The sequence below is a fragment of the Acartia tonsa genome, chromosome 12 (genome assembly GCF_053477335.1).
Source record: "Acartia tonsa isolate MP-2025a chromosome 12, ASM5347733v1, whole genome shotgun sequence".
Lineage (NCBI taxonomy): Eukaryota > Metazoa > Arthropoda > Copepoda > Calanoida > Acartiidae > Acartia > Acartia tonsa.
The window spans coordinates 41,449,733-41,464,112 of NC_137271.1; the positions used below are offsets into that span (position 1 = coordinate 41,449,733).

Consider the following 14,380-nt stretch of genomic DNA (forward strand, 5'->3'; position numbering starts at 1 on the left):
TCATTGGTCACTTGTCTCCACGTCTTGGCGGATTTTTATTGGTCCACAACATTTACAGCTGATTAGCTCTCATTGGTAGATTTTTTTTGGAATAAGGATTATTTTATGATTAATATTTTGATTAATGTCATTAATAAATAAGTTAACAAAAACACATTTGAATACAAAAATAATGCTAAAATATTAAAGTAGGATATAGTTACTACTTAGGTAAGGATTTCTTATTCGTACCTTACTGTTGTAGAAAAGGAACCATCATGCAAAGTTGGAAATTGATAGGACAATTCTAAAATGTCTAAATTAACGAAAATATAGCATCTGTTACAGAGAAACGTACGGACGGACCAACCCTGATTTTAGAAAAAGCTACGCTTTTTAAAAAAAAATTTGAAGAAAACAAAATTAAAAATATTTTATTAAAGCTGTATATTTCGAGTAAACAATACAAATATAAACAAAAATGCAAAAAATGTATAAATAAATTTAAATCTTAAAAATTAACTATATTGGATACAAAAATAAAATACTATGAGGTAAATAGTTGCTTCAGTCTATGTGTTCATTTTATAGGCAAGAATTAATTTGGAAAACATTATTTTACCCTGCAATGGTGAATGTTGGGATAGAGATAGGATAACTGAAAATGAATTATAATGTCCACATATTTTATTAAAAATTAATTTTTTGTATGGACAGTCCTATCCCAGTGTATCCTGGCTGAAAAGCAATAAAGACAGTCCAATTTTTAGGACTGTCTTTTTCTGTGATATATTTTTTTTGTGGCGTTTAAGAATGATAACATACAAACAGCAAAAAAACCTGCTTCAAAAATAGCATGAGTAGTCTCTTGGAAGCAGTTTTACTACAGCAAAGGCGTGCAAAAGGGGGTGTGTATGTAGCGTAAACACCCGCTGGTAAATCCTGTGCACGCCAATATGGTTGGAAGATAATTTCAACATGATGACTGTTAAATAAATCAGCTTATAGTGCCTATAAAGAAATGGCGTCATACAAGACAAATGACCAATGATAGGCCAGTATACATATTGATTGACAATTTGTAAAATGTATACTGGCCTATCATTGGTCATTTGTATTGTTTGACGTAATCTTTTTACAGGCACAATACGCTGCTTCCTGTTAAAGAGCTATTTTTTTCAGATATGGCCAAGATCGAGTATTCTTATCCATAAGTCTTATACTGTCTTAAAAATACTTTTTGTTGATGAAATAACAGCACCATGGGATATTATACAGGTTTTTATGAAAAATAGAAAAAAAATGCTCATTGTGTTATTTCTTTTGGCTGCAGACTTGCTGTGTTTTGTAGTATGTTGATCATCTGGAACCTTAGATTCCAGCCACGAAAGGGGCGCAGTCCTAAATTTATAAATTAATAGGATGTCATAAAATAGTTAATATTTTTAAGCATAATGTCTTTTACGTGTTATTAGACAGAATATTTTCTTGTAATTTCTTTTAATTTCAAAATTAGTCTTTGCTTCTTTTTAGCCTTTTAGCCCCCCCCCCCCCCAAAAAAAAAACAAGGATAGTTATTTATCACATAATATTATAGACAGCTTGCCGCGATTATTAAAATGAAAAAGGCTAAAGTCTCGGGCTAACAAAATTGGTATTTATTTTATGATTTTTATTAGTCTGTAATACGATGCTAAACATGATTTTTTTAGTATCGATTTCGAAGCCGTACTAGAAAATATGTAAAAAGATTATTAGCGCATCTACTCTTCAATATCCTATAAAATCCTGCCTGGACGTGGCTGAAGACGTCTCTCTGGATGTTGTCCAGGTGAGGACGCTCGTGTTCATAGAGCCTGATACAGTTATACAGCTCAAATCTTCTTGATCATGCATTTTAGCTACTTTTTTTAATTACATAACTTTTAAAGCCATTTCTGTTTTAAAAAACAATGAAAATGATCTTTCCCATTGTTTAACCATCCACCCCCGCCCCTCTCTCTCTCTCTAATAAAAGATACCAGTAAAGATAAAATTAGAGCAAGATAAATATTTTAAATGGGGCCTTTTTTACCTCCCCCCCCCCCCCCCATCTTTTCAAAATTTAAAGCTTTCCCTGTATTTAACCATCACTTATTATGTACTTGCTTTTAAAATGTTGTACTAAAAAATAATGTACTTAAAATATGTTGTACTTAAATAATGTTGTACTTTTAAAAAGAAGATTTTAGCTACATTCCTTTCTCTCATTGGCTCAACATACTAAAAAGGAAAAAAAATATTTTATTAGAAACATAAGGACAATTACGTTCATAAGCAGAGAAACAATAACCAGAAAGCAAATTTTGACAGACAGTGTAAAAAATAAGAAATATTTAAACAGTATAATGAGATGATATGATACAAGAAATAGACATTATTTTTTTTTATTTAAAAATATATATAAAAGGTGGTTTATTTATTGGTATGAGAAAAGCACTCAAAAAGTAATGAGTAGTTATTCATAGATCTAAAGGGATAAGACAATGACCGATAAATGATGATACATAAAACTACCCATTCTATAGATTACAATTAGTGGTTGAAACGTTTGGACACTCTAACCAATGAACCGACCAATGAACTTTTTTCCCAAAGTTCCCAAAGTTGTTAAGCCAACGATTAAGAAAACGATATTATAAAACTTTGGGGACCAGTGTAAATATATAGCCCAATGTCCCCTCCCTCCCTAGTAGGTATTACCTTGAGGTTGGTCTCCACCCAGCCATGATGGTACAACAGCTTTGTGATGTCTCGTCTAAAACATAAATAAAATTATTCTATAATTTATCAGGGCTCGGCAGCCGCGCTTCAGCCTCAAGTTTAAACCAGCTTGTATAAAAATAGATTTCGAAAAAAAAAGTATTGTATGTTTAGAAACAGGTTTAGACATACATCTGAGGCTTAAACGTGGCTGCCGAGCCATAAATTTTATCTTTCTGATACTAAGATCGAAAAGAATGGTTGACTGACCCCCCTCCCCACTAAATTACCCATAGAAGAGGTCCACCAAGGTTATTATATAAAGTAGTAAGTTTTTGTTTCCTGACTCTAAAAATAATAAAGAAAAAATCTAGTTCAAATCGATTGTAATTTTTAGTAAAGCTTTAGAAGATATTTTACAGACCTCCCCTTCCCTCCCCTAGAGGCAAGGGGTAAAGCAAATATCTGGCCAACACCGGATATCCGGTAAATTACCAGATATCTAGCTGGATAACCGGATATCCAGCATGGGAAATCATCTGGATATCCAGTAATTGGATTGTTTCAATATCCGGTATCCGACCGGATATCCGGCACAGCCATAAGGAATTTTCTTACTTTTTATCCAAGTCTTGGCTCCTCTCTGCTGCGATATTCAGGGCGCTTTTTAGCCTTTCCATTCGCGTCATCAGCGCATTCCATCTAAATAGAAATAAGAATGCGGTCAAACACACACAAACAATATTATATGTAAGGCAGATGGGCTTTTTAAATTGAAAAAAAAATAATGTACTATTGAAATAACTTTAAAATCTGCTGTGAAATTGCTTAAATGCAGGAAGCTTAAAACATATACAGTTGGGGAGTTGAATTCATTTTTATAGAAGCAGAAATATAATATATGATTATGGTTTTGACCCTCTAAAAAACGTAATCTACTATTCCACTTTACCCTCTCTTGGTGATGATATAATCAACGCCAATATGATTTTTGTAATCTACCATTCCAATTTTGCCTCTCTTGGTGATGATATCATCAATGCTGATACGATTTTTGAAATGTACCATTCCACTTTCAAGAGAGGCGAAACTGGAATGGTGGTTTACACTTTTAACATTGACATAATTGAAATCATACATACTATTTTTAAATTATGTTAATTGTAGGAATGTATAAAATACTATTTATAATTTAAAAAAATTTATGTAAAATGAAAATAATAACTAGAATATACCATTACTATTATGTCGCTTTAAATAAGGAAATCAATGTTTATGAATAAGCTGATATGTAAACATAAATGAACCATTCCAGTTTCGCCTCTATTGAAAGTGGAATGATACATTTCAAAAATCATATCGGCGTTGATGATATCATCACCAAGAGAGGCAAAATTGGAATGGTAGATTACTAAAATCATATTGGCGTTGATGATATCATCAACAAGAGAGGGGAAAGTGGAATGGTAGATTACGTTTTTTAGAGGGTCAAAACCGTAATCATAGATTATATTTCTGCTTCTATAAAAAAGGATTCAACTCCCCAACTGATATAGACGTTATTACATTTCCAGTATGGCTTCGAAGCAGACAGATATCCCCTGGATTAGAACCGGTGTTAGCCCGGGCCTTCGGCCCCTTGGGGCTAACAAAACTAATGGTCTAAATGTTTTCATAATTTTTTATTTTATATCCGCAGAAAGATGTCTCAAAATACGATGCGATAAATAACTATTCTAAACACAACTTTAACGTTTTTCCTATTCGTCATAGGATTCTCCTTTCTCAATTAGTATATAAATGTACAATTTACTAATTTTCAAATAGTCTTTTGATATGGCTTAGAAACCGTAGGATTGGAACCAGTTCTCATACTATACTGAAAAATCATGTTTTGCATGGTATTACAAACAATTTTAAATGAAAACTTTAAATATAAAAATCATACGATTAAAACCAGTTTTGTAATCCCGATAATCAGCAGTTAGCGAGATCCTTCGGTACAAACAGACATACATCATATTACTTTATTATTAGGACTAGCGGCTACGCCACTAGAGGCCTCTAGGAGCCTTTGAAGCTGGGGGGGGGGGGGGGGGGGGAGTCGACCCCTCCACTTTCAATGGCATTTTTAAACAAGGATGACAACATCAATAAGTAGCGAAACTCAAAAAACTTGAATAGATATCGGGAAATAATTTACTATAGCAGTGTCATACAATAATCATAAAACTTGATAAAATAGTTAAATCACGAAGCTTTTAAAATCACGCAACCTTTGAATCATGGAAGCTTAAAAATCTAGGAATCGATCTAGCACCGCAATTAATATACAAATCTTAATGAAACTTGATGGAAATATGTAGAATAAAGGCATATTCAATCCCTGATAAATTCAGCCGTCAATCCTGAATAGGAATAGAGAAAATCACGAAAACCTAAAAATCTAAGAATCGATCTAGCACCCCAATTAATTAACAAATCTTAATAAATCTTGTTCAAAATATTTTGAATGTAAAATAAATTAATCTCTGAAAGCTTCAGCCTTCCATCTTGAATAGGAATTGAGAAAACATGAAAATCTAGGAATCGATCTAGCACCCTAAGTAACAGACAGATGGACAAGGGCATATGTCAAAGGAATCTTCAATAAAAATTTCAGCTGTCTGTCTTAAATAGTAGCCGGGTAAATCACGTTTCCCCTAAAACGTTTCAGACAGACATACATACAGTCGGACATTTCAAATTATAGAGTAGCTTCGCTACGAAAAAGTAAAAGAAAGTATTTTGGAGAGGGTCTTTTTTTTAAAGGCGATTTCTCTTGGGAGGGCTGGTGGTAACTCGCCTAAAATAATTATGAACCTTGCCAGGATTTATGGGAAGCTACACTGTAAAGGAGAACTATATCGGTACAGTGGTTAGCGAGATCCTTCACTACAGACAAAAACACCTTACTACTTTATATTATAGGACTAGCGGCTGCGTGCCTAGCATCTAGGAGTTCTATATTCAAAGGAATAAGGAAGGGCAGAAAAAAACCTAAATCAATACAAACATTTTCTTATAAAAATAAATGGCCTAAAACCATCCCGGGACCTATAAGAAGCTTTACTGTAAAGGAGAACCATATCGGTGCAGTTGTTAGCGAGATCCTTCACTACAGATAAAAAATACCTTACTACTTTATATTATAGGATAGAAAATCTTTGCAACAAAAAATGAACTTACCGATCATGAAGCTCACGGTACATATAAGGGTCCATCCTGGGCAGAGAAACTATAATCCTAAATATAACAAGAATAACAATATCTATAAGTAGCAGACCCATCACAAAATCATAGATGGACAACGGACAAAGTAAGTTGTAGAGAAGATATTCAGTAATCATAAAAGAGAGAGATAACGAATGAGAATAGTTATTTCTTGCATCGTATTATTAACGGCTTTCCGCGGATATAGAATGTACAATTATGAGATTAAAACTAGTATTTAGCCCCGAGGTGCCGAAGGCACCAGCTAAAAAAACTGGTTTTAATATTATGATTGTACATTTTAATATTCGTAGAAAGCTGGATATAATACGATGCTAGACATAGTTTTTGGGGACTAGTGTAAGAAACAGCCTATTGTCCCCTCTCTCTGATAGGCTATAGATAATCATTTTTTTAAAGCGAAGCTTTTCTATAATCTGGGTCGGTCCGTCCGTGACGGATAGCTTTTTTCGTGAATTTAGGCACGTTAGAATTGTCCTATCGATTTCAAATTTTGCATGATGATCCCTGTAGTAGTTAGGTACGATTTAGAAAGCGTAGCAACTCTATAATCATTACCAAAATGTCCATACGTCCATTTTAAACATGTGGATATTTTCACATTTTTAACTACAAATTTTTATATGATCTAAAAAATTGATTGGTATGATTTTTGGTATACTGATTCCTTGGACAACAAAGTACGATGTTATAAGCGAAGCTACTCTATAATCAAGTCCTAAAAATGTAAGTATGTCCTTAAACATTATTCTGCATCAAGCAATTTTTCAACAAATTTACTTACAATTTTGCTTCGAATCTTATACATTTATATTCTGATTATTCAGTTCTGACACTTTACAAATGTTAATGCCCTTTTGTCCTACCGTTTCAGAGCTTCGCTTTTATGCATGTTGTCATCCTTGTTTTATAGATAATCATGAAAAAATATAACATGTATTTGTAGTATGACCGACTGACGTATTAAATGAGGATGATCTTCACAAAAAATCACATATCTTCAATAGCGTTACGGACTAACAGACAAATTAAATTATAATTTTAAAATCAAATATAACTAAATTTTTATCAACAAGGATGACAACATCCATAAAATCAAAGCTCTAAAATGGTAGGACAAAGAAAAATTAACACTTGTAGAGTGTCATAGCTAAATTAGTAGAATATTAATGCATAAGCCTACACAAAATTGTATGTAAATTTGTTGCAAAACTGCTTAAATATATGCTAAATATATGTTCAAGGATATAATTACATTTTTAGGACTTGATTATAGAGATGCTTCGCTTATAACATTGTACCTTGTTGTAATAGGAATCAATATAACAAAAATAAGATGAATCGGATAATTTTAACATACAAAACTTTGCTATCAAAAAAATTCAAAATCAGCATGTTTTAAATGGATGTACAGACTTTCTGGTAACGATTATAGAGTTGCTGCGCTTTCTAAGTCGTACCTAACTGATTTAGGAATCATTATGCAAAGTTTGAAATCGATAGGACAATTCTAACCTGTTTAAATTAACGAAAAGAGCTTTTAAAACCTTAAACTTCAGACAAAAAAATATATCTTTATATATATTAATATAGTATATTTGCGATAACTTTTATTTAATGAAATCTTCCAATTTTTTACAAAACGGCCTGCTTAATTGCTTCAAGATCCATGTCAGATCTATATAGGAAATAAATGTCTATAATCGAGCTCAAGTTTTCCAAAGAATATAAGTTTAAAACTCATAGTGCTCCAATAATCCATAATTAACTCTCATTGCCCAGAACGATAAGAACCATTATTTTACTTTATTAAAAATAAATTCATTTTTTTCATTTCATGTTGCTATTTACATTATACTGAAGTATTTAATTTCTAATCATAAAAAAGAAAATTTAAATTTTTATTATAATAAATTTAAGAAAACTCTGTTTTAAAAGAATTCGATAGTGGCGACACTTTGTGTGTTCAAATATTAAACTAAAATTGTGATCATATTAACCCTTTGGCGATGGTAATGTAAAAAAATATGATCTAAAAAATCTTTTTAAAATCATTTAAATTATTAAACATTTTCTTTCTGTTTTATAGTAATGCCGGGTGAGGAAAATAGATTTATTGAGAAATAGATATGCATATAGAAAACTAGCCAATTGGGAGATAGTTATATCGAGCCAACTCTAGTATTATATAAAGTAAAGCTTTTTTGCTTGTAGCAAAGGATCTTGCTAACCGCTGAACCGATATGGTTCTCTTTTACAATGAAGCTTCTTATAGGTCCAGAAAAGGTTTTAATATTTTTTTTTGGGGGGGGGGTATCTTCACCTTCCAATAAAAGAAGAACCCTATTTATTGTTTTATTAACTCAAACTGAAAATAGGGGGTCGACTTTTCCCCCTCCCACCTTAAGTGACACTAAAGGTTCTAGGGGCGCAACCGCTAGTAATATATATAAAAGGATATAACAAATATTTCCAAAACCTTATTAGTTGATGAATGAAAAAGTTGAACTGATGAAACCCTTTTATATAACATAAAAAATAAACTGTAGCTAAATGTATTTTAAGCACCAGAATATTCGTTTTAGTTTATAAAAAAAATTTTATCTTATCACGTTATTTCGAAAATGTTAAAAACAAGGATGACAACTTCCATAAAAGCGAAGCTCTAAAACGGTATGACAGACGAACATTAACTCTAATAGAGTGACAGAACTGAATATACAAAATATAAATATATAAGTTTTGACAAAAATATACTAAAATATGTTGCAAAACTTCTTATATACAGAATACTAGTTAAGGACATACTGAAATTTTTAGGACTATAGAGATGCTTCGCTTATAATATTGTACCTTATTATGATAGGAATCAGTACTCCAAAAATCAGTTAGATCGGATTATTATATCACATAAAAAGATAATATCAAAAAAGTTGAAAATAAACATATTTAAAATGGACGTACAGACAATCTGGTAACAATTATAGAGTTGCTGCGCTTTCTAAGTCGTACCTAACTGTTATAGGAATCAACATACAAAGTTGGAAGTCTGTAGGACAATTCTAACCTGTTTAAAATAACGAAAAGAGCTAACTGTAGTGGACGTACGGACGGACCGACCCTAATTATACAGAAAAGCTTCGCTTTTAAAAACATCACTCTATTTCTAGAATTATGTAAGAATTTCATGTTTCTTTTTTAACTACTATACACTGTACATTTTATCACTCACGTTATTTCTCAAATGACAATTAATACATTGCATAATTTTTGAAATTATGTAAGACTTTATTTGATACTAGCGGCTACGCCCCTAGAGGCCTCTAGGGGCACTTGAGGAGGAGAGAGTCGAATTTAATAATTCAATTTCTTATTTTAGATTTTAAAAGAAAAAGTAAAAAAAAAAATTACGTTTGATGTTTGTTTTTCGTTGAACTCTCTTTCTAAAATTGAGAAATTTAAAAAAAATTAATTTCTCTAGGGAGGGTGGTGGTACCCTCCCCCAAAATAGTTATAAACCTTACCGGGACATATGAGAATCTACCCTGTTAAGGAGAACCCGATCGGTTCAGCGGTTAGCGAGATCCTTCGGTACAAACACACAGACACACAGACACACAAACATCCTGTTACTTTATTATAAGGATATTCATGAATATGTTTCTACTAAACACAAACGTCCATAACAAGGATGGCAACATCCATAAATCAAAGCTCTAAAATCTAGTTGTCAAAGGTAAAAAATTAGCATGTTTAAAGGTCTTGCGGACTTTCCGGTTACGATTTTAGGGTTGCTACGTTTCCTACTAACTTTCATCTGCAACTGTCAAAGGAATCATCATGCAAAGTTTAAAATTGATAGGACAATTCTAACATATTTTAAATTAACGAATAGAGCTACTTTACGGACGGACGGACCGACGCTTATTACAGAAAAGCTTCGCCTTCTGATTGCATTCTTTATTTAAGTTTAAAAACACTTTAAATGTAGCACGTTATTTCTAAAATTATGTAAAGTTAATTTAATATTTTCTTGTTATATATTTCCAACTTTAAATTTAGCACGTTATTTCTAAAATTATGTAAAGTTAATTTAATATTTTCACGTTTTTTATGTTTCCAACTGATAACACATACGGCATGATGTCTACAACAATATAACAAGGATGACAACATCCACAAGCGAAGCTCTAAAACCAGGCTATATGACAACAGAATATTTACAATATTTTAAGTAAATTAGTTGCAAAACTGATTTAAAACAGGAAATCTGGTGTAACATATTTTAAAGCAGATGTTTAGTGATAATAAATCAAAATAAAATAGAAAATAAATCACGAAACCTTTCACATATGTTCTAAAATTTTTAATATGTGACAGACTCACTAAGTAGATAATATACTGTATACTCATTAGTTAGAGGAAATCTTTTTCTCCTGTTCATTCCAAACCTATTAATATCCGGTTCTTAACCATACGAAAAAAACTATGTCTAGCATCGTATTATAAACAGCTTTCTACGAATATAAAAATAATAATAATAATAAAAATTCGGCATCTCGAAGCTAAAAAACTGGTTTCTAATCTTATAATTGCACATTTTATATCCGCGGAAACGGTTTATAATACGATGCGAGAAATAACTATTAAAAAATCCAGTCGTCTATCTTGTATACCATCCGAGAAAATCTAATTTTTCCCTTAGTGTTCAACTGGATTTAAAGACAGAGAGAGTGAACTATAGAGTAGTATAGCTACTTTTTAAAAATATCTTAGTAAAGGATTTGCTTGAGGAAAATTTAAAGTCGATGCATTATGCTTTACTAGTGGCTTTGCCCCTAGTATCTAGGGCTCTGTATTTGAAGATGGAAAAAAAGAAATATGACATCCCTGAAACCATCCCTAGACCTATGTAAAGCTTCCCTAAAAATGAGAACTCAACCAGTTAAATTATTCTTAAGCTTCAGACAAAAAAACGTATTACTTTATGTAATAGGATATTTTTAGGCTAATTTATACAAAGTTTTACCTTAAGATACAAACAAAAACCAAGCTTTTTTACAGCTTTTTAGTGTTTCTCAGCCAACAGCCAGCTAGAATCTGATGTCCTTGATCAATTCCTTTTCCTTATATACCATTGGGTATTAGTCATATTATTTTTAAACCCACAATCTCTAGACCTCTGACAGACATGCATCAAATGTCAAAAACTCTTTTTGTCTGGGCGAGGGGAGAATGGGGGGGGTCCAATTTTTTTTTCTTTTCCACAGAATTTTGAATTTTCTCCCGCACTGCCGCTAAATTTTGGGTGGCAGGGAAAATTATCATGGAAAAAGATCAACTAAAAAGATTGAAAATTTTGGTGGGTATATAACCAACTTTTGTCAATTTTATCTCTCTCCTCCCAATTAAAAAGCTTGGACATGGACATTCTTTTTTAGTATATACATAATGTTTCGGAGTAAACCAATAAATCTATGTTAGATTTTTATTTGTGTTTCTTTATCCTTGTTGCGTGTATAATCTGTATAACAACAATTGGGCTTTACCATAGAGTAAATATTCAAGAGTTGCAAAGTTTTCCAAAATTCAAATTCAAATTGACCGTGTAACTTTATGAAAAATATAGATATTATTAGTGCATAAGACAAATATTATTTAAATAAATCCTATACTTAAATCCAAACTTTTCTCAGAATTAATGTGAGTGACTGACATTTCTATTGATAATTTTTACCCCAACTCAGATTCTAATTTGCAAATTGTTTGTCTAATTTCCAACGAAAAATAAATAACTTTAAACACACGAAACCTAGGCATTGAAAACTATAAAATATTTTTACCTCCCCTCCACCCTCTAATATACATTTTAACATTATAGTGTGTGGTTTTTTTTTTTTGGGGGGGGGGGTATTTGATTGTAAAAAGTTTACAAATGTAACCCCTCCCAAGTTAAATTACTCCCCCCCCCCCCCCCCAATTGAGATATTTTTCTTATGAAGTAGAAAGGTTTGTTAGACAATTCTTGAGGGGGATAAAAAATGTGAAGCACTTCACGCTCCATTTAACCCATTCAATTAGGAATTAACCCAACTTTAATATTTTTATTATTTTTACTCCACAAAAACTTGGACGTGCTTGGGTCCAGGGATGGTTTTAGGTCACTTAGTGAGGCAAAATTATTTTTGTGAAAATTCTTCCAAAATCGCATAAAAAAATCTATAAAAATGAAATAAAATCATAAAAGGGTTATTAACATAAGATTTTGTTTAATTTCTGTAGATTTTAATATGATTTTAAAGGATTTCTCACAAAAAAATTTTTTTTTTAGAATTCTCCTCTGCTCTTTTTATTTTCTCCATGGTCTCTCTTTCTACTGAAAGGCTTAGCCCCCCGTCCCTCAGCACTTTACAATGGAAACAAAATCAAATTTGAGGCATGGTAGACGTACATAGAGGGTGTGTAATTGATATTATATTTGTTTCAGTAATATTTTAAACGATAATGGATGTAGAATATACGTAGATATTATGACAGATGTAAAATTGTTGTCTATTTAGGTTGCTAACATGGACATCATTTATTAGTCAGTGATTTTAACCAGTAGGAGGGGAAGGGATGCGGTAAAGGTGGGGGAAAAGAAAGATCGTTGCATTAGCCAGCTATAAGTTTCACTTTATTAGAGCACATTCTAATATGGTGTAAGATCCAAGTAATAATAAATCCATTTCAACAATACATATAGTTAAAATCAAAAACTTTATTCAAGAATCTAATCGATGACTTTTTTCTACATTTTTCTAAAATTTAGCATTTGAATACCTGTCCTTAGTGGTTGGGACCTTTTTCGTCTGCAAGCAAATTTCTTCTTCTCGTTTTTAGCGACTTAGCTGTGTTTATAATTCCGATGCTATTGGCTGATATAAAGATACCCAATTGAAAGTCGGCACAGGGTCCCCACCCTGTGGATAGAGTTACATATAGCTCGCGCCCACTCTATTTTTATACTTTAATCTCCTAGCCCCCCAAAAAAAAGGAATAAAAAAACGTTTTTAAAAAGCATGTTTTCCATAACTACCCCCAAATAAAATTATCTACTACGCCCTAATTTGTAGATATTTTACACGGGGTTCTTCACTCACGACACGACAGCTTTTTTTTATTTGGAATATGTTTTCACCCCTTTCATCTACAACCTTTTCTCCCCCTATTTCTTTATAACTCGGAAATGCCTTTCATTTAATTGTGAAATATAGAATATTTCCAGAAAGTAGCCAAGCCAATCTGAGCAAGATAGGGATTTTAGAAAAAAAAAATCGTTAAAACTTCTATGATGAAAAGGATTCAAAAGTCCATTTAGATTTTTAAAAAAAAGTATGACCACATCCATAAGTAGCGCAGCACAAAATAAATCTAGAATGGACAAACAGACAAAGATGGTTTCATTAGAAGATTTTTAGAAAGAGCCCTATGTGATAGATAATAATAAAATCCCAAAACCTATATGAAACAAGTATCTTCGTCTTCTACAACAAGAACGACAGACAGACAGACCAAGCAAATTATTTACTGGATGCTTTGCTCATTGATACATGTAACCATTACCCAATATTTCAGTGGTCTTTCTTAAATAGTAACCGAGAAATCAAACTTTCCCCACAGCGTTACAGACAGATGGAAAGATAAAGTGAAAAATAGCGTAGCTTAAATATGCCGGTTTTCATAGAAGATTTCTACTGTTTCCACCCAGCTTATACCAATAACTAAATTAATTCGGAAAAAAATCACGAAACGTGTTTTTCAGCTGTCGTTGGGGGACAACACATCGTAAAATTGACGACCTCTCAATTTGCCCCCCAAATATCATTTTAGAAATATTTAGCTCATTCCTGGATTCCACCCGTTTAAATCGCCTTATAAAAGTTAAATTTTCTTGTTTTAATTAATATTTATTAAGGAAATGTATGGTTCGTCCTTTTCCCCTAAACCGATTCTATGAATAACTTGTAGAGTAGCTTTACTGGGGAAAAATCCAACCCATACCTTAAATTATGTATTTATTCTAATGAAAGTAAGAGATTATAAAAATATTATCAAAATTAGACAAATTTAAAACAATTTAATATAACTTTTAAGTAAAAAAGCTTGTATAAAGACCTATTTATTAAAATGGGGAAATAAGATCTATAAAACGAAGACCCTAAAAGATAATATTAGAGAACATAACCCTTTTAATAGAATGGTCATAGTACAGCTAAAAAATTATTAGCAAATATTGTCAATATGAATTAACATTAGTAAAACAATACAAGAATCATAAAATTAGAGGTTTCGTGATAAAAAACTGAAAATCTGTAAAAATTAAAGAGGACATTGAAGAAACATT

At 31.8% G+C, this 14,380-nt stretch overlaps 1 long non-coding RNA gene across 1 annotated transcript; it reads right to left on the minus strand.

Annotated features, from left to right (window-relative positions):
- Positions 1 to 397: 397 nt before the first annotated feature.
- LOC145333470 (uncharacterized) lies at positions 398 to 11,140 on the minus strand. Its single transcript, XR_013884508.1, has 7 exons — positions 11,024 to 11,140; positions 5,950 to 6,006; positions 3,340 to 3,423; positions 2,722 to 2,776; positions 2,218 to 2,241; positions 1,772 to 1,834; positions 398 to 1,380 (listed from the first exon to the last, which is right to left on the minus strand). It is a non-coding gene; the product is annotated as an uncharacterized LOC145333470 (long non-coding RNA).
- Between the last annotated feature and the right edge of the window lie 3,240 nt (positions 11,141 to 14,380).